This window comes from Lithobates pipiens, unplaced genomic scaffold (assembly GCF_037356315.1).
Source record: "Lithobates pipiens isolate NorthernLeopardFrog02 unplaced genomic scaffold, aLitPip1_a1.2 Scaffold_28, whole genome shotgun sequence".
In the NCBI taxonomy this organism is placed as follows: Eukaryota; Metazoa; Chordata; class Amphibia; order Anura; family Ranidae; genus Lithobates; species Lithobates pipiens.
In genome coordinates this window covers 113,344,900-113,370,237 of record NW_027507789.1, presented here as the reverse complement: position 1 = coordinate 113,370,237, position 25,338 = coordinate 113,344,900, and positions in this window count along the sequence as shown.

The following is a 25,338-nucleotide window of genomic DNA, read 5'->3' as shown; positions in this document are numbered from 1 at the left end:
AAACAAAAAATGTAACACTATATATATATATATATATATATATATATATATATATATATATATATATATATATAGTGAGAAAATAATACAAATCAAATCAAATATTGAGCAATAAAATCGGTGCTCTCAGTGATAAAATATAACGATGATGGATAATCCGTGTATATAATGGGCAAAATGTCCGTGAAGGGCAAAAGACAAAATCAGCAGTGTTCAAAGAAAGTTCAAAACTTTGTGTTTGATACTCAAATAGTGATGAAGATTAAGGATGTACTCGGGTGTGTTCGCACACCCCACGTGCAGAGCCTGCCAGGAAGTCGGCACGGCGCTGCGCTAATCACGGGCAGAGAGACATTTTCCCGACATGTGCGAACACACTCAAGCCCATCCCTAATGAAGATATGTGGCTAAAGTGAGGGGAACCACCACCGATAAACAGGAGGCTTACCAACGACATTTGGACCCAAAAGAACATACGTTCAATGAGTCAAACGAGCTGTGCTGTGTAGACAGCCAATATGGATGGACACTCTAATGCCCTGTACACACGGTCGGACATTCCGACAACAAAATCTGTCTGATTATTTCCGACGAATTTTGTGCCAAACTTGTCTAGCATACACACGGTCGGACAAAGCTGCCGGAAAATCCGATCGTTCTGAACCAGGTGACGTACAACACGTATGTCGGGACTATAAACAGGCCAGTAGCCAATAGCTGTGGTCTCTTAATTTTTCCTGAGCATGCGTGGCACTTTGTCCGTCGGAATTGTCTACACGCGATCGGAATTTAAACGCTCGGATTTTGTTGTCGGAAAATATTTGCTCTCAAACTTTGTGTGATGGAAATTCCGACGGAAAAAGTCAGATGGAGCCCACACACGATCGGATTTTCCGACAACGCGATCCGATCGCACATTTTCTGTCGGAAAGTCCGACCGTGAGTACAGGGCATAACTCTCCAAATCACTGGACCGGGGACACCCGACTATTCACCAGGTAGAGGAAATCCTTGCAGGAAGATTTTATGGGAGGTGATGGTCAAACATCCATGGATATGGTGAGGGCAATTATGAAGGAGGAGAACAAAAAGGGCCACATAGCATAATTCTGTTTAAAATTGCAAAAATAATTTTATGAAGCTGGAACACTTACACTCAGGAACTGATGCTCGTGCCCGGCGGCTGCAATGCCTGCTGGACACCCGCGATTGCTTGTCACAGAGTAGGGACTTGAATCTGTCCATGTCCTGTCAGGGGTGAGGAGACTGATAGTGTGTTCCTTGTATACAGGAACACCAGTCACCTCCCCCAGTCAGTCCCTTCCCCCCACAGTTAGAATCACTCCCTAGGTAACAGATTGAACCCCTTCATCGCCCCCTAGTGTTGACCCCTTCCCTGCCAGTGACATTTATACAGTAATCAGTGCATATTTATAGCACTGATCGCTGTATAGTTGTCAATGGTCCCAAAATAGTGTCAAAAGTGTCCAATTTGTCAAAAATCGCAGATCGTCATCATTACTAGTCAAAAATAATAATAATAATAATAAAATAATAATAAAAATGCCGTAAATCTATCCCCTATTTTGTAGACGCTATAACTTTTGTGCAAACCAATCAATATATGCTTATTGTGATTTTTTTACCAAAAATATGTAGGACACATGAGGAAGAAATGTTTTATTTTTTTTTATTGGGATATTTATTATAGTAAAAAGTAAAAAATATTGTGCTTTTTTCAAAATTGACGCTCTTTTTGTGTTTATAGCGCAAACAATAAAGACCACAGAGGTGATCAAATACCACCAAAAGAAAGCTCTATTTGTGGGGGAAAAAAATATCAACATTTTGTATGGGTACAGTGTTACATGACCACGCAATTTTCATTCAAAATGTAACAGCTCTGAAAGCTGAAAATTGGTCAGAGCAGGAAGTGGGTGAAAATTCTTTGCATTGAAGTGGTTGATAGACTCCCCCCAGTGTTAAGGAAAGGTTCAGGATGGTGTAAGATTAAGGTTTGGGTGATAAGTGTTAACTTACAATTAAGGCTCGGTTCACATATGAGCCGCATGCGGCTCACAGCAGGGGTCCGGTTCATTGTTTCAGGTCAGATTTCAACCTTGGACTGAATTCGGACCTGAAACGGACCAAAAGATGTGCAAAACACACCAGACCCGCTGCGGAAATATGTGAACCGGCTCCATAGAGAGCTGGTCAAAATCTCCTGCTATTGCAAATTGGATGCATCCAATTCCCAATTGTGTAAACCCAGCCTAAAGGCGAGGGTTTTACCATTAGATGAGGGATTGTAATTTTCCAATCATTGCATGTGGTGTCTGCATTAGTTGTTTTTCCAGGCTTTAATAATAATTTCTTTATTTTCATCTGGTGATCGACCAGTAACAAACCTTCTGTCTTATGCCGCGTACAGATGTATCAGACTATCCAGCGGACTTAGTCTAGCGGACAAACCGCCGGACTTTCCGAACGAGCTACCTGCCCACACACGGTACTTTTGCGGCGGACTATCCGCCGTACTTTTGAAATGAACGGACTCGCCCACACACACGGAGGAAAGTCCACTCATTTTGAGCGTGGCTCCAGGTAGCCGGGACCAGTGAAGGAGGCGTCGCTGGCCCCATCACCTGGTATGGAGTTAAAGAAGAAGCCCTACGCCAAAGGCGTGGGGGTCCCCCTCTAGGTCCATATCAGACCCTTATCCGAGCACGCTACCCGGCCGGCCAGGAAAGGGGATGGGGACGAGTGAGCGCCCTCAACATGGGGGGGTGCTTTGGGGAAGGGGGGGACACGCGGCCCCCCCACCCCCAAGCACCTTGTCCCCGTGTTGATGAGGACAAGGGCCTCTTCCCGACAACCCTGGCCGTTGGTTGTCGGGGTCTGCAGGCGAGGGGTTTATCGGAATCCATGAGCCCCCTTTAATGAGGAGATTTACCTGTGAAAAAAAAAAACACAACACACAAGGGTTCATATAGTTTATTGCACAGCTCTGGGGGTCTTCTTCCGTCTTCGGGGGTCTTCTCGCTCGACTTCTCCGCTATCTTCTGCTAGCTCTTTTACTAGCGGAGGAGCTCGGCTTTCTTCTTCGCCGCCGCCCTCTTCTTCCGACTTTGGGGCCGCTCGCTCGTCCCCACCCCCTTTCCTGGCCAGCCGGGCAGCGTGCTCGGATAAGGGTCTGATATGGACCTAGAGGGGGGCCTCCACACAATTTTTTCAGCGTAGGGCTTCCCCTTTAACTCCATACCAGGTGACCTTAGAGGTTTGAGACAAACCATTTAACACTGGCAGAGGTGCTTACAATGGTCAGATTTTATTTATTTATATAAAAGCTTTATCTCAAAATTAAAATACTACTGCTGTAATGTCTTAAAAAGTGTTAGCTGGATTTGGGCTTTACACTGTCAATCACTTATGTATATAACTAAATCTCTTAGTCCATTGAACACTACTCTCTCTGCTGATTGACAATGCTGCTGTCCAAGGGCGACTATGTTGCTCCTCCAAAGATAGAGCAAAGTCCGCTCATTTTGAGTGCAGCTCCAGGTAGCCGGGACCAGCGAAGGAGGCGTCGCTGGCCCCGGCTACCTGGAGCTGCACTCAAAATGAGCGGACTTTGCTCTATCTTTGGAGGAGCAACATAGTCGCCCTTGGACAGCAGCATTGTCAATCAGCAGAGAGAGTAGTGTTCAATGGACTAAGAGATTTAGTTATATACATAAGTGATTGACAGTGTAAAGCCCAAATCCAGCTAACACTTTTTAAGACATTACAGCAGTAGTATTTTAATTTTGAGATAAAGCTTTTATATAAATAAATAAAATCTGACCATTGTAAGCACCTCTGCCAGTGTTAAATGGTTTGTCTCAAACCTCTAATGCCCCGTAAAACACGATCAGACTATCCGGCGGACCAGAGTCCGCCGGACAATCCGCCCATGTGTAGGCTTTTTTCCCAAAAGTCCGGCGGACTTAGAAAGAAGCTTTGACTCAAAATTGTCTGCTGAATTTGGCAGACCGGCGGACAATCCACCCGTCTGTGTGTTAGTCCGCCGGACTTTTGAAATGAACGGACTTGCCCACACATGGAGAAAAGTCTGTTCATTTTGAACGCGGCTCCAGGTAGATGGGATTAGCAAAGGAATTCAAGGTCGCCGCCTTGAAGGTCGGCGAGATTGACATGTTGCTAGCCCCATCACCTGGTATGGACTTAAAAGGGAAGCCCTATGCGGAAAAAACGGCGTGGGGGGTCCCCCCAAAGTCCATATCAGACCCTTATCCGAGCATGCAGCCAGGCCAGTCAGGGGGTGGGGACGAGCAAGCGCCCCCCCCCCCTTCTTGAGCCGTACCAGGCCGCGTGCCCTCAACAAAGCACCTTGTCCCCATGTTGATGAGGACAAATGCCTCTTCCCTACAACCCTGACAGTTGGTTGTCGAGGTCTCGCGACACCGTCCGGGGTATTCTTCTGACTTCGGGGTCTTGTCCCGCCCTTCGGGGGTCTTGTCCCCCTCTTCGGTTCTTCTGCCGGGCCTCCGCCATCTTCTGCTAGCTCTTTTACTAGCGTTGACCTGGTCTTCTGTCGCCGCCTTCTTCTCTTCTTCCTTGCGATATTGACACAACGCGCTCTCTAGCCCGCAATGGCAGGAACGCGTTGTGTGGCGACTTATATAGGGACAATGGGCGGGGTCACCGGGTGATGTCACATGGTGACCCCTTCCCTTATGATGTCACATTCCCAGCATCCTCTGGGAATGTGACATCGTAAGGGGCGGGGTCATCTGACATCACCCGGTGACCCCACCCCTTGTCCCTATATAAGTCGCCGCACAACGCATCCCTGCCATTGTGGCCAGAGAGAGCGTCGTGTCAACATCACAAGGAAGAAGAGAAGAAGGCAAGAAGGTGGCGGCAGCAACAGGAGACCTGGTCAACACTAGTAAAAGAGCTAGCAGAAGATAGCGGAGGCCTGGCAGAAGAAAGAAAGAGGGGGACAAGACCCCCGAAGATCGGGACAAGACCCCGAAGTCGGAAGAAGACCCCCGGATGGCGGCGACGAAGAAGAAAGCCAGGCTCCTCCGCTAGTAAAAGAGCTAGCAGAAGATAGCAGAGGAGTCCGGCAAGAAGACCCCCCAAGACTGAAGAAGAGAAGACCACCGGAGCTGTCCAATAAATTAATTAAAAAACTTGTGCTGTGTTTTTTTATTTACACTTTTTTCACCAGGTGAATGGGTAGGGGTACATCGTACCCCATACTCATTCACATAGGGTGGGGGTCCGAGATCTGGGGCCCCCTTAATAAAGGGGGCTCCCGGATTCCGATAATCCCCCCGCCCGCAGCCCCCGACAGCCACTGTTGTCGGGAAGAGGCCCTTATCCTCATCAACATGGGGGCAAGGTGCTTTGGGGTGGGCCCCCCTTCCCCAAAGCACCCCCCATGTTGATGGCACATGGCCTGGTACGGCTCAGGAGGTGGGGCGCTCGCTCATCCCCACCCCCTTTCCTGACCGGCCGGGCTGCGTGCTCAGATAAGGGTCTGATATGGACTTTGGGGGGACACCACGCCGTTTTTTTCGGAGTAGGGCTTCCCCTTTAAGTCAATACCAGGTGACGGGGCTAGCGACGTGTCAATCTCACCGATGGAGGCGGCGACATTGACTTCCTTCGCTAGTCCAGGCTACCTGGAGCCGCGTTGAAAATGAATGTTCTTTTCTACGTGTGTGGGCAAGTCGGTTCATTTCAAAAGTCCGGCGGACTCCCGCCATAATCCGCCGGAAAAGTCCGGTCATGTGTGGGCAGGTCCGCTCGTTCAGAAAGTCTGGCGGACCTCCGCTGCAAAGTCTGGCGGTTTGTCTGCCAGGCTAAGTCCGCTGGATAGTCTGATCGTGTGTACGCGGCATCACTGTCACTTTTGCTGGACAGCTTGGGCTGTTAAAGAAAATTGAAAACAAGACTTACTGGCAAGAACACCTGGTAACAAAACTGTGTTACAGGGTGAAAAAAGACTGCAGTGTCAGTGCTACTGACTGTATAATATTTGTATTATTTTTTTTTTTTTTTGTCCATTGTAAAAAAAAAAAAAATTTTTTTTTTGTACACAATTAACAAATTTATATGGCCCAACAAAAAGCTGGTTTGGTTACGCTCTCATGTATAGATCTCAATAAAATGGAGGTTTAAGCCTTCATAACATACAGTGTTATTACCTAGCAGCAAGATATACACAGTTAGCTCAATAGTTTGCTCCTTCAAATCAAGTGCCTTGATTACATTTTGAAGAACAATCAACTAAACCATTCCATCTTCAGGGTATTTTATGGTCTAAATTGACTCAACCCAGAGAGATCTATCCCTTAAATATGGTGGTGGCTCACTCATATCAACTATGGCACCGATACAAAGATAAATTTGACTTGATTTCCACCACCCCCCCCCCCCAGCATCCTTTATAGGAGACCCCCATTTCTCCACGGCTTTTAGAAATAGCAGCACTTTCTGTATTTGGAAACTAGGCAACTTCACTACTTTGAAATCCCTATCCCTAAATAATAAGGTTCGCCCTTTTACAGATTTATGCGAATATAAAATCTCCTAGTATCAGATTTACCACATTATACTCAAATCGAAACATTCTATTAAAAATACTACTCTCTAACACTACAATTATGCCCAATTTGAACAAATCTGCATCTCCTCACCAAGTGATAAGGGATTGATTTCTAGTATTTACAGCTGCTTAAATTAATTTTCTCTCTCAGAAAAGTCAAAACCAATGCTTTAATGGGAAATTGACTTGGACCAATCTTTTGCACTACCAGAATGGACCACTATGATCCAAAACCTACGGAAATGTACTTACTCGATTTTGACAAGAGAAACAGCTATCAAGTTACACATCAGGTGGTACATAACTCTGTATAAAATAATGAGGAACATTTTTTACTTACCTAACAGTAATTTTCCTTTCCTGATGCAAGCATGACAGCATATACGCATGGGAAGGCTCTGCCCCGTGCCCTATCACAGGACCGGTTATATTATAAGATTAGGTCTCCTCCCTGCCCGCAGCATTCTCGTAATTTTGTATCACTGCAAGGCCTTTTGTTTGTTTGTTCCTTTCTTTTCTTTGTTTTTCTTTTTTTTACAGGGGGGACCTATATGCTGTCATGCTTGCATCAGGAAAGGAAAATTACCGTTAGGTAATTATAACATTTTCCTCATTCCTGACACAGCATGACAGCATATACGTATGGGTTGTACCAACTCACCAGACAACAAGGGTGGGTACTGTTGAAGTGTTTAAGTTGAGGATTAGATCTATCCCCACTAACGACTGAGATGTATTGTAGTTAAGGCTGCTGGGTCCACAAGAATGGACCCCCAGCGTGTTGAATGTAGACCAGGTCGTAGTTTACATATTAACTCTGGAGGGACTCCTTTGGACTTCCACCCATGGATGCGCAGTTTGGAAGAGCGGTCTCTGCCCTTATGTGAGAGATTTGTCTTAGCCCTCTAAGCCCTTTGACTGACTTGATCCTCTCCCCTGCGATTGTCTTCATTGGACAGTGCTTGTCTTCTGATGTCACTTTTCAACCCTGAATCTATTTCCAATGTTTATAGTACTTCAAACACTTTAGTTTGGATATGCCAGAAGGATGATGTTCTAACCCAGATTGCAAAGATACTAACCTTTGTATAGTGTTGAGGAAGAGACTAGAGACATTTTGCCTGACAATTTCAGCAACAAGATAGTTTATAACTTGACACTTGGATGTCTGAGATCCTTCTAGACCTATTTGCCACACAGAATACTTATTCCATGTTTCTGGCCATGCTGAGGATGTCTTATCCTTCTGAATGGAGAGTGAGTCAATGTGTCTCAGACTATTTGGAAGACCCCACGGGGGGGGGGGGGGGGGAAAGAATAATCTTCCCATGTCTTTCAGAATTGGTTGCCAGGAAATGCAACCATTACTGGATTCCAGAGAGTGAGGACACAACTGAGTTTCATTTATCCTTTAATGTCGTCTCTAGGCTTACAGCAAGGAACAGAGAATTCCATCCTTTAAATTCTGTATCTAATGTACTTGAAGTCTGGAGTAGGCGTTTTGACTTCCATAGGATTTCAAAGACTAAAGGTGAGACCTCCACTTCTTGGTCTCCAGCATCTAGATATAACTTGTATGAATTTGGAATATACCGTTGGTCACACTGTATGAGGTGTTGGATCTCAGGAAGGGGAATAGGAGGTTCTCGGATCTAAGACTGTATCCACGGATATTATGGCCTGCAAGCCACAGGGCAATTATTGTTATCGGTCCCCGAATGGCTGCGAATCCAGATAAGGATCCTGGAGACTATTAGGTTTGTTCAATATACATAATGGCTAATCTGCATACCCAGCTGGCTGTCATTAGTTTCTCTGTTTCCATTTCTGGGAAGCCACCCAGGTTATTGTCAGACCAATATCTTGATAGCCTTACTTGTTGTCGATCCCTTGAATGGTTTGTTGGTTTGGAGATTGTCCCTTGTCATCCAAAGGCTTTTGTAGCTTAAAGAGGAGCTGCACCTAAAAAAAAAATATTAAAAGCCAGCAGCTACTAATATTGCAGCTGCTGACTTTTAATAATATCACACTTACCTGTCCCAGGTTCCAGCGATGTCGGCGGCATATAACGAGCGATCGCTCGTCTCGCTGCAGCCACCGCCGCCATCCTCTGTCAGGGAATCGGGAAGTGAAGCATGAGGGCTTCACTGCCCGGTTCCCTACTGCGCATGCGCGAGTTGCGCTGCGCTTCTCTTATGGTCCCCCGCTGTGTCTCTGGGAACTGTGTGTTTCCCAGAACACAACGGGGGGGGGGGGGGCCATGCGGGGGGGGCGGAGCCATGCAGCGGTCTGGCCGGAAGTGGGTGCAGATACCTGGATTATCCAGGTAACTGCACCACCCTCCCCCCTGAAAGGTGCCGATTGTGGCACCGGAGGGGGGGAGGGATAATACTAGCGGAACTTCCCCTTTAGGGTGAAGAACCGCTTTAAGCCATCTGGCAGTAAGTTCTAGAAACCCTATCTAAGGGGCTGGTAGACCTGACTGGGAGAAACCTCTGACAGAAGTTGACTAGTTTTGCATTCATTCGCATCAGCGAAGATAGGCCTTCCCCATTTTGCTGAGTTTTTGCAGCATAGTTGAGGCTCTTTTTGTTGCGTTTCGCAAAGACTTCAGTATACGCCCACTGCAGCTCTTTCTTTTGGACACCTTTTCCTCCATTGACATGAATAACTGGCGAGTAACAACTTGTGATGATTGGTATGCCTAATAGCTGATACCCTGAAAGATTAGTTAGCTTAGCTACCTCCCCAAAAGGGGACTTGTCTCCTCTGTGAAGTCACTGTTCCTGGCGCAGGAAGTAAGTCTCTCCTTACTACAAACCAGTTAATACAGTTGTCAACCTTGCCTTCGGACCACATGGGTTTCTACAGGCTACTTTACCCCTCTTGTGACCGTGGGATGCGACCAATGGGAAAGAGCTATTTGTTCAAGTGAGATACTTATGCTGTTGCTCTCTCTGAGAGTAATTTTATTGTATTTTTTTCAGAGATTCAGAACTGCTTCCCGGTAGGTCAATGTTGTAATGAGACTAGTTAGTCTCCAGATGATGGCTCCGCCCCACTTGATCAGAGTCTATACTAGGACTCTTGCACCAGTCTGTTGCCCAAACAAGGTTTACCAGAAGTCCTTGCTCCCATAAGTCGGCCCCTACTGGACCCAATATCCCGGGAAATGCCCGGAGTTTGTGGAAAGGTCACAGTCTACCAGATGAACTCATAGTGAGCTCTAATGGCCAAGCGAAGGTACTTGCCGAAACATGAGCATCTCGAAGTGTGTATACAGTATACACACACACAAACACACACTTGTGAACGACCACAACATATAGCATATAAAAGGTAATACCGACATATAATCACACACAGGTTGGACTTGATCGACTTGTGTCTATCCTCAACCTCACCCATTATGCAACCATGCGATTATGCAACTTCCTAGGTCCAAAGACCATCTACAGTCAGCCTAGGTTTCTACTATAGTGGCCTAAAAATCGTGCGATTTTACTGCGATTTATATGCAACTTGAATCAATGCCTGTGTATTCTTGATATCCATGGCCCCAAGTTAGAGCACAGTGGGGTCAAAAGTAGTGTAGGTATTACTTTGAAGTTGCTGCAACTTGGAGTTGCACCGCTATCAACGATACTGCTTGGAAATCATGGGGTATGATTTGTGGAGGTCAAGCCTTACTGACGGCTAGAGAGATTAGTTGCAACAATGGTCTATGCAATTTTGCATCCTGTGATAATGAGCAATCTCTAGAGACCAGATACCATTGCCCCCCCTTATCCTGGATCTTGAGAGGGGGAGGTCTCAACCATATAGGCATTCATGTTTTGCCTGTCCAGCGGGGAGCTTCGACACAGGAGAGGCTTGAACCTGTGTGGCTTGGTCAGAAGTGTCTTACAAGGTGAGGGAAACATAACAATCCTGCTCTCAGCAGTAGCATAACCGGCTGTCTGTTAGCAGTGAGGAAAAATGAGAAGGCTGCAGGCAGGGAGGAGACCTAATCTTATAGTATAATCGTTCCTGTGATAGGGCAGGGGACGAAGCCTACCCATACGTATATACTGTCATGCTGTGTCAGGAAACTCATTTTATCCATCGGTATCTCCCACATGTTTCAGGGGATGCCCAGATCAAGGAACCATTTTACATACCTTCTGGAACTGTAAACTTTTGAAACCCATATGGCTACAAGCAACTGCTACAAATTATAGGCAAAAAAATTCCCCTCACCCATCAGGTGTGTTTGTTGTTTGCATCTGTAGCACTGACCCCTGAAGAAGCTGCTGGTTTTATTTGGGCTTACCGTTACCTCACCTGCTTGCTTCTCCATCTTGGGGTTCCCGTGGTAGATGGCCCAAATAATGTGGAAACTGACACTGTATCCTCTTTTGGGTTATTTATTTAGAACAAAACAAAGTCTCTCAATAGAGGGTAGAAGGTTAGGATTGAGTTCAGGCACTTAGATTGCAAGATGGAAGTCTTGAGAGAAAATCCAGAGAATAAAAACAGTTTCACAACTGGATTTAGCAACCCCTGGATAGACCTCTCTCACTAGGCCTAGCAGCCGGTGGGGTGCTTGACAGTCTCTGCCACAGACTTGTGAGATACACTTGAGCGTTACTGAGGGATGTGGATAAATTTAAAGAACTGACATATGGTACCAGTTTCTCTCGGCCGATCCGGCGATACCATATGAGTGTTGATCCAGGTTGCGTCCTTCAACTAAGCCTCCAGGCTCTTTCAGATAAACCAGCCTTGCGCACAATCTTCTGAAAGAGTCCTCCCCTGGAGTTCTTCAGTTGCTGGGCCTTTCCCTTCAGAGGAGATGGCACCGGACCATCCTTGGATCAGTAGGCCCCGAAATTCGCTCGGGCCTGTCCCTACAGTTTGGTCACCCTGGGCCAGCCAGCCCCGAGACTCAGGATACATAGTTCCACACCCCAGGCCAGAAATAGTCCCGAAGCCCAACTGTGGCTTCAGGCAACTTAACTTTTCAAAAACAATAGCGCCTGCTCGTCAGGAGCCAGCACTACACATGAATACCTAATACAAATAATATTAGTCTAATACACACACTGTTTAACTCAATTCATTGGATGATCTTTTGTTGTATTGCTATGTTCTCATATTAAGTATATATTTGATGTACCTATGTACCTATCTTTTACACATTTGTACTAAACTATGACCTTTTACAATAATAAAAATAGTTTGTAAACAAAGAAAATCTTTTCTTTTCTTTTTCTTTTCTTTTTTTTTTTTACACAATTTTAAAGTGTAACTATTTTGTAGATGTAATAAGTATATCCCATTCAAAAGCCATAATAAAAGTTATCGGTGGCAAATAAATTGTGTGTCATTTGTGGCTCAGATACGCAAAAGTATTATTATTATACAGGATTTATATAGCATCAACAGTTTCCACAGCACTTTACAATGTAGAGGGGCGAGCATGGAAGAAGGTAACAAGCAAGCGGTCTTGGGAGGAGCGGAGAGGACAATTTGGATGACATCTGCAGATGAGGTTGGTGATGTAGCTGGGGGAGATGTTGTGGATGGCCTTGTATGTTGTGGTTAGTGTTTTGAATTTTATACGGTGGGGTAGAGGGAGCCAGGGAAGGGATTGGCAGAGAGGTGCAGCAGTCACAAATAGGTTAGTGAGGTGCATGAGTCTAGCAGCAGCCTTTATAATAGACTGAAGGGGAGATAGCCTGTGTAAGGGTAGACCATTGAGGAGAGAGTTGCAGTAGTCAAGGCGAGAAATAACGAAGGAGTGAATAAGTTGTTAGTCAGGAAGGGGCGAATTCTGGAAATGTTGGGGAGGTTAAGGCTGCAAGATATAGCCAGTGATTGGATGTGAGGGCTGAAGGAGAGGTCAGAGTCTAGAATTACACTCAGCACCCTGGCATGTGTGGAGGGACCAATGGTTGTGCCATTGATTTTAATGGTAAAGTCAAGCTCAGTTTTAGAAAGATTGAGTTGAGAAAGTGGTGCAACATCCATACTGATATGTCATTCGGCAAGTTTGTGATCCGTGATTAGATTGAGGGAGTGAGTTGAGGAGTGGAGAGATATATCTGGATGTGGCAAGAGCTCTAGAGAGAGAATAGGTGAAGCCCAAGGACGGAGACAAAATAACTCTGTCAATTATTAGAAGCCACAAATCATGCAAAGTGTGATATTAGCATAAAAGCCCCAGATGTATCTGATATGGCTCAATCGAAAAACAATTGTATATCTGTAGCGCTGGCTCCTGAAGAGCATGTGCTATGTTTTTATAAATTTAAGGTTACACCAGAACTGCAGTTTGGTTTGGGTGAAATTGTCTAAATTTGGACCTCAGCATCAGTCTGATTGGACTATAGGATGTTCAGCCTGGCCACAGGGAGCATTGTCTCTTCTGACAGGCATGGAACGACAGTCTGGTTGGGTGCTTTAAGATTACTCTATCTCGGAGCCTGCCCAGTGGGAGTGGCGCTCTTGCTGTGCTTTCTAGGAGAGGGTACTTAAGATGCGGATGTTGCGTGGTTCTGGTTTCCAGCCCAGAAGTATGTGCTGACTTCATGGTCCTGGTCCTCCTGACCAGCCCCCAGGAAGGCTGTGGCCTGGGGTGCGGATCCATCTGACTTGTTGTCTCGGGGCTGGCTAGCCAGAGGCAAGGAAAATAAAGGAGGATTCTGAGGTTTTTGGGTGCTGTTTCCGGTTTGGGAGAGACCCATTAGCTTCATAGCATTCCAGGGAAGGACTCTTCAGAAGAAGACCACGTATGGGTTGGTTCCTTAGCAAGAGCCTGGAAGGGCTGAAGTACCAAAGTGAATCCGGTCTCGTGGATATCACCAAGCTGGCTGAAAGATCAAGGTATCACAAGAGTGTTCTACAAGTTTAGTTTCCTACGTGTTCTACAACAACGTCTGTGGCAGAGATTTATCCTTGTATGTTCTACAACAATGTCTGTGGCAGAGACTTGTTCCTTAGTTAAGCATCTTGTTGGCTGCTAGACCTTGTGAGAGAGGGACTATACAACCTGAGTGAACATCCGGTGTGAATGGCTATTCTCTGGATGCAGTCAAAGTAAGCAAGTCCTTTAATTTTTGGCTTTGGCTATAAAGCCGCGTACACACGTAGCCGTCTGGCGGACTTCCCGCCAGACTGTACGTCGGACTTTCCAAACAGGCTACTTGCCCACACACACCACTTTTTCAGCAGACAAATACGGCGTACTAAGTCCGCCGTACTATCCGCCCTACTTTTGAAATGAACGGACTCGCCCACACACGCGGAGGAAAGTCCGCTCATTTCGAGCGCGTCTCCAGTTAGGCGGGGCTCGCGAAGGATACGTCGCTGGCCCCGCCGCCTGGTATGGACTTAAAGGGGACCCCAACGCCGAACAAAAAAAACGGCGTGGGGGTCCCCCCAGGTCCACATCAGACCCTTGTCCGAGCTCGCTACCCAGCCGGCCAGGAAAGGGGGACAAGCGAGCGGCCCCCCCTCCTGAGCCGTACCAGGCCGCGTGCCCTCAACATGGGGGGCACCTTGTCCCCATGTTGATGAGGACAAGGGCCTCTTCCCGACAACCCTGGCCGTTGGTTGTCGGGGTCTGCGGGCGGGGGGCTTATCGGAATCCGGGAGCCCCCTTTAATAAGGGGGCCCCAGATACCGGCCCCCCACCCTATGTGAATGAGTATGGGGTACAATGTACCCCTACCCATTCACCTGTAAAATAAAGTACAAAAAAACCACAACACACAAGATAAAATAGTTTATTGCACAGCGCCGGGGGTCTTCCGTCTTCGGGGTCTTCTCGTTGGACTCCTCCGCTATCTTCTTCTAGCTCTTTTACTAGCGGAGGAGCTCGGCTTTCTTCCTCGCCGCCGGCCTCTTCTTCCGACTTCGGAGGTCTTGTCCCCCTCTTCGGTTCTTCTGCCGGGCCACCGCGCCTTCTTCTAGCTCTTTTACAGGCGGTGGCCCGGTCTTCTGTCGCCGCCGCCACCGCCTTCCGTTCTTCTGTTCTTCTCTTCTTCTTCTTCAGATGTTGCCTCGCCGAGTCCTCCGCTCACAATGACGGGGACCGGGCACACGGCGACTTATATAGGGACAAGGGGCGGGGTCTTCGGTGGATGTCACATGGGTTGATGTCACATGGCGACAGTCCCAGCATGCTCCGGGACTGTGACATCGTAAGGGGGCGGGGTCACCATGTGACATCAACCCCCCATGTTGAGGTCACACGGCCTGGTACGGCTCAGGAGGGGGGGGGCGCTCGCTCGTCCCCCCTTTCCTGGCCGGCCGGGTAGCGTGCTCGGACAATGGTCTGATGTGGACCTGGGGGGACCCCAACGCCGATTTTTTTTCGGCGTTGGGCTCCCCTTTAAGTCCATACCAGGCGGCGGGGCCAGCGACATATCCTTCGCGGGCCCCGCCTAACTGGAGACGCGCTCGAAATGAGCGGACTTTTCTCTGGGCGGGAAAAGTCCTCTCATTTCAAAAGTACAGCGGACTGTCATACACACGGCCGGATTGTCTGCCGAAATGCGAGTCCGGCGGGAAGATTGGAGTGTAAAACTACTTTCTAAGTCCGCCGTACTTTCGGGTCAAAAAAGTATGCCGGAGGCTACACACGGGGGGAATGTTTGGCGGACTTCAGTTTGCCGGACTTTTCCACCCGCTTGTTTGATCGTGTGTACGCGGCATAAGAGTACCTGAACTTTCATCCTAACCCTCTGATTCCAATTTAAGAGACTGTTCATTGTCTACGTTGGCAAAATAAAATCCCTTTATGCTAGTCCTGTCATCAGTCTCTCAAGTTACTGGGCCATCTACTCATTTAAACCAGCAGCTCCTTCGGGGGTTAGTGCTACATGTGGGGGCTCGCAGTCCGGAATTTACTGTTACTCCTCGAAAGAACTGTATACGTGGTAAAATATAGGACAGAGGGTTGTGTTTTTGAAGTGCGCCATCTTTACTCAGAGACTTTCACTGAGGTGCGGGACACTCTAAGCCCTTGTACACAGAATCCGTCGAAATGTGTCCTATCGGACCGTGTTGTCGGATAATCCGACTGTGTGTGGTATGCATCGGACTGATTCCGTCGGACCCAATTTTCCAACTTGTTGGAAATATTTCCCGACCAACTGGGCCGATCGGACATACTCCGATCATGTGTAGAGAATTTTGATCGGACCAAGTGCCACGCATGCTCAGATCAAATTCCTACATCAAAGCTATCGGCTACTAGCCTGAATGTAGTCCCATCATAACGAAATTACGTCATCACGTTCTGAAAGATCGGATTTTTCGACAACTTTGTCCAACCGTGTGTATGCAACAGTTTCGGACAAGATCCGACGGACAAAATCCGATGGATTTGGTTGTCGAAATCTCCGACCGTGTGTACAGGGGCTTAGACGTGAAGTGAGGAAAAGAAGGTAACGGTAAGCACATTTAAACCAGCATTCACAGGTTAGTGCTACATATCTTTAAATTGTCTGTGACCTGCGTAGAGGTTCTCCCCCTACCGAGTAACTTGCATTTGTATTTTTAGCACCCAAATGCATTACTTTAAATTTTTCAACATTAAACCACATTTGCCATGTAATTGCCCACCCCATTATTTTATTTAGGCCTTCTTGTAAGGTTTCCACATCTTGTGCAGACATTATTTCCCTGCTTAACTTTGTATCATCCGCAAATACTGAGATTGAGCTGCTTATCCCATCCTCTATATCGTTTATGAATAAATGAAAACAGAATTGGTCCCAGGACAGATCCTTGGGGGACCCCGCTTACCACACTGGACCTGGTGTTCTGAGTACTCGCTATTTATCACCACCATTTGGACCCACCCCTGTAGCCAGTTTTTAATCTAGGTACTCACCCTATGGTCTATGCGGACAGACCTCAGTTTGTAAAGTAAACGTTTGTGAGGACCTGTATTAAATGCCTTTGCAAAATCCAGATACACCACATCCACAGACCTTCCTTTATCTAGAGGGCAGCTCACTTCTTCATAGAATGTTAATAGATTGGTCTGGCAAAAACGATTCTTCATTAATCCTTGCTGATTATCACTAATGGTGCTGTTTTCATTACTAAAATCTTAGATATAGTCCCTTATCCCCTCTAGCTTGAAGACTATTGATGTTAGGCTAACTGGCCTGTAGTTCCCAGGGATATATCTCTGCCCTTTTATAAATATTGTTACCACGTTGGCTTTTCTCCAATCAACTGGTACCATTCCAGTCACTAAACTGTCCATTAAAATTAGGAACAATGGTCTCGCTATCACCTCACTGAGTTCCTTAAGGACCCATGGGTGTAAGCCATCTGGTCATGGTGACTTATGTTAAATTTTTCAACCACCAACAGCTAAAGGGTTTGCTTACCAGCTTCAATTGATCCCTCATTACAAGGGATCATTAGCATTTGTGGCTTTAGCCCAGTCAAGGCATTTCTCCAGATCAAGATGGTCTCCCAACACATTCACCCTTAGTGCCATATAGGATATGGTGATATTGTTATTGACTATGCACAATTTTGTTTGTTGTGGCTCCTTTTGGTCCAATATTCTGCCCCTGTTGTAACATCCTAGATGATAGTAGCACACACAGAATCAAGAAGCAGTAGAGACCTAATTTTTCTCTATGCTACAGGACTTGATCTGTAACAGCTTCTTCAGTGAGACATTTATAGAACTTAGAACCTTGCATTGGATCTGTCCCATATACACCACTTGCCAGGACCACTCTTGCGGCTCCGACTAGAGGGCCCTGGTAGATTATACAGGTAGCACAAGAATCTGGAGTGGCACGAGTGCCTGGCAGGATCAACGGCAGCAGAGGGGTCTGGAGCCCAGGAAGAACTTGAAGCAGGACCCCAGCTGGATCAGGAGACGGCTGGGACCCGGAAGGAACAGGATCAGCAGGCAGGTGCAGCAAGCTGGAGCAGAGCAGCAGGTGGGTAGCTGGACCTGGAACACTGATGCAGGAACTCAGGCAGAAGCAGGACTTCAGGTAGGAGCTGGAACCACAACTGGAGGTAGAACAGCAGACGGGCACCAGGAACAGGATGCAGGCAGCAGAGCAGTCAGACAAGCCGGGTTGGAGGTCAGGCGGTCAGCGAAGGTACCAAGGATCAAGCAGGTAGATAGTCAGACAAGCCGGGTCGATAAACAGGCAGGCAGCAGAAGTACTGAAGGATTAAGCAGAGGAGAAGTCAGACAGGTCGGTATCAGGTGCAGGCGGATAGCAGGCGGATAGCAGAAGTGGTAGGTAGACAAGCCGGGTCAACAAGTCACAGAAGGCAGCTTCTCAGAATCAGGATACTCGCACGCTGTAGATCAGACAGCAAGAACTGGATGTGACAGACTGAGTTAAATAGCCCGCCTGGCGCCAACAGGCGCGCGCGTGCGCCACCTGGCACATGCGCGTGCAACCAGGCGCATGCACGCGCGCACAGGCGCGAACGCGCGGCAGAAGGCCCAGACTGATTCCCGCTGGCAGGATCTTCCTGACATTGCCCCCCCTCAAGGGGCAGCCTCCGGATGCCCAACCGGGCCCATCTTTCAGGGTGAGATCTCTTGAAAGCTTGGATTAAACTCTTTGCATGGATATTCTCCTCAGGCTCCCAAGAATTCTCTTCCGGGCCATAGCCTTTCCATTTGATTAAAAATTGGGCTTGATTATTCCTTTTCCTACAATTCAAGATAGCTTCAACTTCAAATTTTTCCTCGCCATCCACTATTACATGGTCCGGAGGATTCACATTCCGGTCAGGAAAAGGATTGGGGACAAAGGGTTTCAACAGGGAGACGTGAAAAACAGTATGGATCTTAAGTGAATCCGGGAGCTCTAGCTCATAAGCCACCTCGTTAATTCTCCTTTTTACAGGAAAAGGGCCTAAGAATTTGGGACCCAATTTCCTGGAGGGACAAGTCAATTTAAGGTTTGCAGAGGACAACCATACACGGTTACCCGGTTCGAGCAGGGGCCGACTGACCATTCGGTCACTCGGTCGCGGACCGAGGGCCCCGAGGTGGGGGGGGGGGCCCGGCTCAGTCTGCCCCTTCAGGTGCCCGCATCTTAAAATGCAGAATTAGAGGCTAAGACTATACCCCGAGGAACCAGTGCACACATCCTTGCTGGCACTGGCAGTTACTCATGCAGAGCTATAGGAGAGGAGAGGAGCGAGCTGGCCGGGAATAGGATAGATGAACTTAGTGCAACCAATCATGGAGCCCTGTCACGTCAGCCGTGCGGGGATTATTGCAGAGACAGGCGCTTTGGCCACCTCTCCCCCCGAGGAATTCAGCAGAGGGGGCGGGGCCACACACATCACTGCCGCACGGGACAGTCGATATGGAGCTGGAGCCTGCAGAGTGCACACAGAGGACAGAGCCCACAGGCACAGAGTTAACTCCTCGTGGAATCCACCCACACTGACCTGCCTTGTGCGCAGCAGCAGGTCAGTGTGATAATGACAGCACAGCAGTTACAGTTAGTGTAGTATGAATGTGTGTTATTTTTCTTTCCTCTTGCCATGTGCCTATTTACCAGGTGCTATTCACTAGTGCACACTGATATCTGTTACACTGAATGCCACTCAGTGTATAGATATCAGTGTTATATATAGGGAATAGCACTTAGCTTTGGTTCACATTGGAGCAATTTGGCATGCGATTTAACATGTGAAATTGCATGGAAAATTGCCGGCAATGGCACTACCTGAATTAGTGTGACGCTGCATTTGCAGCGTCACACTGATTCCCAAAAGTAGTTTCTGTACTACTTTTGGTGACTTCTGGGTGCGATTTCCATAGACATCTGTGCAGCAACCCACACAGATGTCTTTGAAATCGCTGCCAAACTCATACTGACATGCGGTTCTGAAATTGTGCGAGTTAAGCTGAACACTTTCATTCCCGCTGTCAGTGTGAACTTGGGCTAAGTGAGTGTTATTATATATATATATATATATATATATATATATATATATATATATATATATATATATATATATATATATATATGTATATCACTGAAATGTGTACACTGAATGCTTATCCCTAAGACCCCTTTCACACTGGTGTGCTCTGCAGGCGCTATAACGCTAAAAATAGTGCCTGCAAAGTGCCCTGAAAGAGCCACTCCTCACACTCCAGTGTGAAGCCCCAATGGCTTTCACATTGGAGCGGTGCACTGGCAGGACGCTAAAAAAAGTCCTGCTAGCAGCATCTTTGGCGCGGTGAAGGAGCAGTGTATGTACTTCTCCTCCACCCCTCCTGCCCATTGAAATGAATGGGGCAGCACAGCTATACCTCCAGCATAGCGCTGCTGCAGCAGCATCGCTTTGTGGTGGTTTTAACCTTTTCGGACGCTAGCAGGGGGTAAAACCCCCCACTAGTGGGCAACAATCGCTGCTAAAACGACGGTGTAGTGGCGCTAAAAATAGCACCACTTTACCGCCGGCACGCCCACGCCGCCCCAGTGTGAAAGGGCTCTAACAGTGCCATCTGTACACTAAGAACGTCTCTTACATTTGTGATCAGTGGGAAGAATGTTCCTTACATTGGTGATCAGTGGGAAGAATATTCCTTACATTGGTGATCAGTGGGAAGAATATTCCTTACATTGGTGGTCAGTGAGAAGAATGTTCCTTACATTGGTGGTCAGTGGGAAGAATATCCCTTACATTGGTGATCAGTGGGAAGAATATTCCTTACATTGGTGGTCAGTAAGAAGAATGTTCCTTACATTGGTGGTCAGTGGGAAGAATATTCCTTACATTGGTGATCAGTGGGAAGAATATTCCTTACATTGGTGGTCAGTGAGAAGAATGTTCCTTACATTGGTGATCAGTGGGAAGAATATTCCTTACATTGGTGATCAGTGAGAAGAATGTTCCTTACATTGGTGATCAGTGAGAAGAATGTTCCTTACATTGGTGGTCAGTGAGAAGAATGTTCCTTACATTGGTGGTCAGTGAGAAGAATGTTCCTTACATTGGTGGTCAGTGAGAAGAATGTTCCTTACATTGGTGGTCAGTGGGAAGAATGTTCTTTACATTGGTGGTCAGTGGGAAGAATGTTCCTTACATTGGTGGTCAGTGAGAAGAATGTTCCTTACATTGGTGGTCAGTGAGAAGAATGTTCCTTACATTGGTGGTCAGTGAGAAGAATGTTCCTTACATTGGTGGTCAGTGGGAAGAATGTTCCTTACATTGGTGGTCAGTGAGAGGAATGTTCCTTACATTGGTGTTCAGTGAGAAGAATGTTCCTTACATTGGTGGTCAGTGAGAAGAATGTTCCTTACATTGGTGGTCAGTGAGAAAAATGTTCCTTACATTGGTGATCAGTGGGAAGAATGTTCCTTACATTGGTGATCAGTGGGAAGAATGTTCCTTACATTGGTGATCAGTGGGAAGAATGTTCCTTACATTGGTGATCAGTGGGAAGAATGTTCCTTACATTGGTGATCAGTGGGAAAAATGTTCCTTACATTGGTGATCAGTGAGAAGAATGTTCCTTACATTGGTGGTCAGTGAGAAGAATGTTCCTTACATTGGTGATCAGTGGGAAGAATGTTGACATTGGTGATCAGTGGGAAGGAGGAGGAGGTCACACCCAAGGAGCTCTCTGAGAACCGCACCTTTTTTCAAGCCTGGGCCTTGCCTGCTAGCTCGGCCCAGGAATAATGCCTGATCCTGGGGGAGGCCCTGAGATGGATCCCCCTGATGACACGGGGCCCAGTGAGGAGGAGGTGGAGGATCTGTCGGTGGGTTGTTAATCGCTTTAGGGCGATTGGGAGAGCGGAGGAGAAACTTAAAGTTTTGAGAGTGGAGCTTAAAAACTTCAAAGCCAAATACTTCCAGGCCTGGAGTAAGAATCGCACCGCCATGAAGCCTGAGCTACAGGAATTAGAGGAAAAAGTAAAGCAGCAAACTTTATTGTTGGGAAAACTAAAAGAAAAAAGTGGAGCATTTAAAGAAAAGTTTGAAAACGAGAGAAGGTTTGTCAGCCATTCCTCAGCATGTTCAGTGGATCAGCCTCAGCATATGGATGACCCGGGTCCATCTGCCTCTGCTCCTCTCCCCCCATGTAAGGCCTTGGAGTCGCCGGCGGCAACCAGCCAGGGGGTTGAGAGTGAGAATAGCACCCTGACCCTCATCCAGCGGATGGAATCCCCCCTGAGAGGAGACAAGCTTGTAATGTCTGATAATCCATCAGAGGTCCCTGTGGATGTGCAGAAGAATCAGCCAGGGAATGAGGATGAACCTGCACCAAATCCCCTGAACATGGATGTTGCTGCACCTGCATGTGCTGAGACCTGTAGTTCCACTACCACATTTGCTGCATGTGTTTCACACACTGTGTCTGACACCTGCAATGTGATTACTTCACCTGAGCCTCTCTGTGTTCCAGCAGAGCTGATTGATGCTGGTGGGGGAGGGGATCAGAATACTGCACCATGTGCAGTGGAAGCCATGGATGTGTCAGTCCAGCCTGCACTGTCCTCTGCAGAAAGTCCTGTCCTGTTGGAAGAGAACAGGCCAGCTGAAGATTCCACCAGCACAGCAGTGGGAACTGATACTGCTGGGAAGACTGCAGGACATGTGAATATACCAGCAAGTATTAACAATGACAGTCATGATAAAACAATGAATGTGGTGGGTGGTGGTGAAGGGGTTAATACTGCTGGGAAAAACAAAAATGACATTTCTCTCTCTGCTCAGAGGAAAGACTCATCGATTGTACAGACCAAATCTGTACAATCGATATCTGCTAAAGATGTCTCAGACAGTTCAAAACACACAAATATCTCTTCTGCTGGGAGGAATATGGGAAGTTATGCGTCTGTTGTGGGGAGTCGCACCAAGGAGGGTGGGGGGAATGCTGTAAATATTGGTGGTCACAATATAGGGGGGTTTGGTGGTGGGATTGGTAGTGGGTATAGGAGGAGGAATGTGGTTCAGTTCAAGTGGGAGGGGGAGGGGACCCCACCAGTGAGGGGGAGGGTGGCTGAGTTGATTTTGGAAATGGGGTTTAAAGCTGTGGATATTTTTGCTTTGATTTGCCCAGTGGGGAGTTATGAATTTGATTTATCTTTTGTAAAACCTGAGGGGTTGGATTTATTTTGGGAGCGACATAGGAGGTGCCAGGGCCTTTCGCAGTGGAGTGGTTTGGTGCCAAAGGTTATTTCCAGGCAGCCCCTGATAAAATCGGTGACCATCCTGGTGCGCAACGAATCCATACCAGAGGCTGATTTGATAGTATGGCTACGCCGATATGGTGAGGTCCTCACTCCACTGCGGAAGGTCCTGGATGAACATGGGATATAGACAGGGGCCTGGACGGTGTCACTAAAACTGGGGGTGCTGGGCAATGTAGTCCAACATCTGCCCTGTTCAGCTTTTCTGGGAAGAGATCGGCTGACTATTTTCTACCAGGGACAGCCCAAAGTCTGCAATAAATGTGGTGAAAAGGGCCATTTTGCCTCTACCTGCACCCGTAAAAAGTGTTCGCTATGCCAGGGTCTGGACCATTTGGCAAAAGATTGTACCCAAATTCGGTGCAATCTGTGCCAAAAGCTTGGCCATCCTTACAGTAAGTGTCCAGAGGCTTTACATAACCTGCCAGGATTGGAGGCTGAGCTGCAGAGGCTGGATAAGGAGGATGAGGCCGCTGTAACTGTTGTTGTCCCTCCTGTGTCAGTTCCATCTGTTTCAGGTTCTGTTTCCCCTGGTAATGTGGTCCCTGAGTCTGTCCCTCCTGTGTCTGTTCCATCTGTTTCAGGTTCTGTTTCCCCTGGTAATGTGGTCCCTGAGTCTGTCCCTCCTGTGTCAGTTCCATCTGTTGCTTCAGATTCTGTTCCCTCTAGTGATGTGGTCCCTAAGTCTGTCCCCCATGTGGTTGTCCCTATTCCTGCTGTACGTAGATCCTCCAGACTAGCGGAGGCTGCTGGGGGGGCAGGTTTAGCGGATCTTCCTTCTCAGCCTCCAGTCCCTGTCCCTCGGCAGCGCAAACGTGGTCAGGGGAATGTGGGGGTGCTGGATGGGGGTGGGGCTGATGGAAGGGTGTCCATATCCCATGTCTCACCCTCTGTTGGGAGAAATTCAGATGATGAGGGGTGGGAGACGTTTAGGAGGAAGAAAAAGAAGAAGAGGAAGACAAATAAGGTGGTAATTTCTTCCTCAGAGTCGGACCCAGGAGGGGTTCCTCCTGGTAACCCTTTTTCAGTTTTGTCAGGTGATGGGATGTCTGATTTATCTTTTTCTTTATCATCCATGGATGAGGGGGAGTCACATAGTTTGAAGAGAGCTGTTTCTGGTGATGAGAGTGGGGCAAAGGTTAAGAAACGACTACCCCAATCATCCTGATGGCAGTTCCCACTCCGATAAAGGTGGCGACCATTAATGTCGCCAGCATGAAATCTGCAAGAGCTCGTGATATTGCCTTATTTTTGCTCAGCGAGTTTGATGCCGAGATTTTATTTTTGCAGGAGACCTGGCTCAATACTTTGGCCGATGTCCATCTAGCAAAAAGGGAGTGGAGATGCGGTCCCTCCTTTTGGTCTCTTGTGGCAGAGCCCTGCAGCGGAGTTGCGGTCCTTTTTAAAACCGATATGGTAACGTGCCGGCGGGTAATTGAGGTAGAGATTGGGAGATGCATGGTCTTGGATGTCTCTGTTAGGGGGCAGGATCTGCGTTTGATTAATATCTATGGACCGCAGTCAAGATGGGGCAGGAAATGCCTCCTCACAGAGATCAAGCCCTTCCTTTTTACGTCCCAGCAGGTTGTCTTTGGAGGTGATTTTAACACCATAATTAGGTCTGAAGACAGGAGAGGCTCCATAGACAGGCTGGCGTACGATAGCGTTTTTCTTAGAGATATGGTGAGACAAGCAGGCCTGGTAGATGTGCATATTAAGCACTGCCCTGGCAGCACGGGATTCACATTTCAGAGAGGGAATAGTCAGAGTAGGATAGATAGGTTTTTTTTTAAAGGAGAACTCTGCTTTCTCGGCTCCTGAGTTGAGGGCGGTGGAGTTCTCTGACCACTGTATGCTGTCTGTGACTCTGAATGCCTCGGACACTCCACCCAGGGGAAGGGGTACCTGGAAACTGAATTCGGCTCTCCTGGAAGACGTAGAGGTAAGACAATCCTTTGAGGATTTTTTCCAGGCACAGGTTTCTATTCTGGACTTTTGCAGCACTAAGTCAGAGTGGTGGGAGCTTGTGAAACAAAGGGCGATTGGACTTTTCAAGGCCATAAGTAAGAAGAAGCAGTTTGGTATGTACATTGCCTACCAGCATTTGCGGAGGAAGCTTGATCGTCTTGTCTCGTATAGAGGAGATCCAGGGGAGATCTCTGAGGTGAAGTTTCTTCTTAGAAAGTGTCAATACGACCGGCATGCCTCCTTGGTTCTGGAGAGGGATTATGGAAAATATCACTCGCCTGATCCTTACCAGAACTGTAAGCAAGGCATAGCAGTTAAGACGGTCATAGGCCTGAGGGATAGTACGGGTTCCCTGGTGAAGTCCAGATCAGGGATCCTGGAGATCTTCAGATCATATTATGCAGACCTTCTGGGAAGAAAGGACCTTTTTCGGGACAAGATGGAAAGCTTTCTGGATTCTACTCCAGGATTGGGAAATGGTACATTGCCTTTGATGGATTTGACAGAACCAATTTCAGTGGATGAGGTAGTCCATGCTAT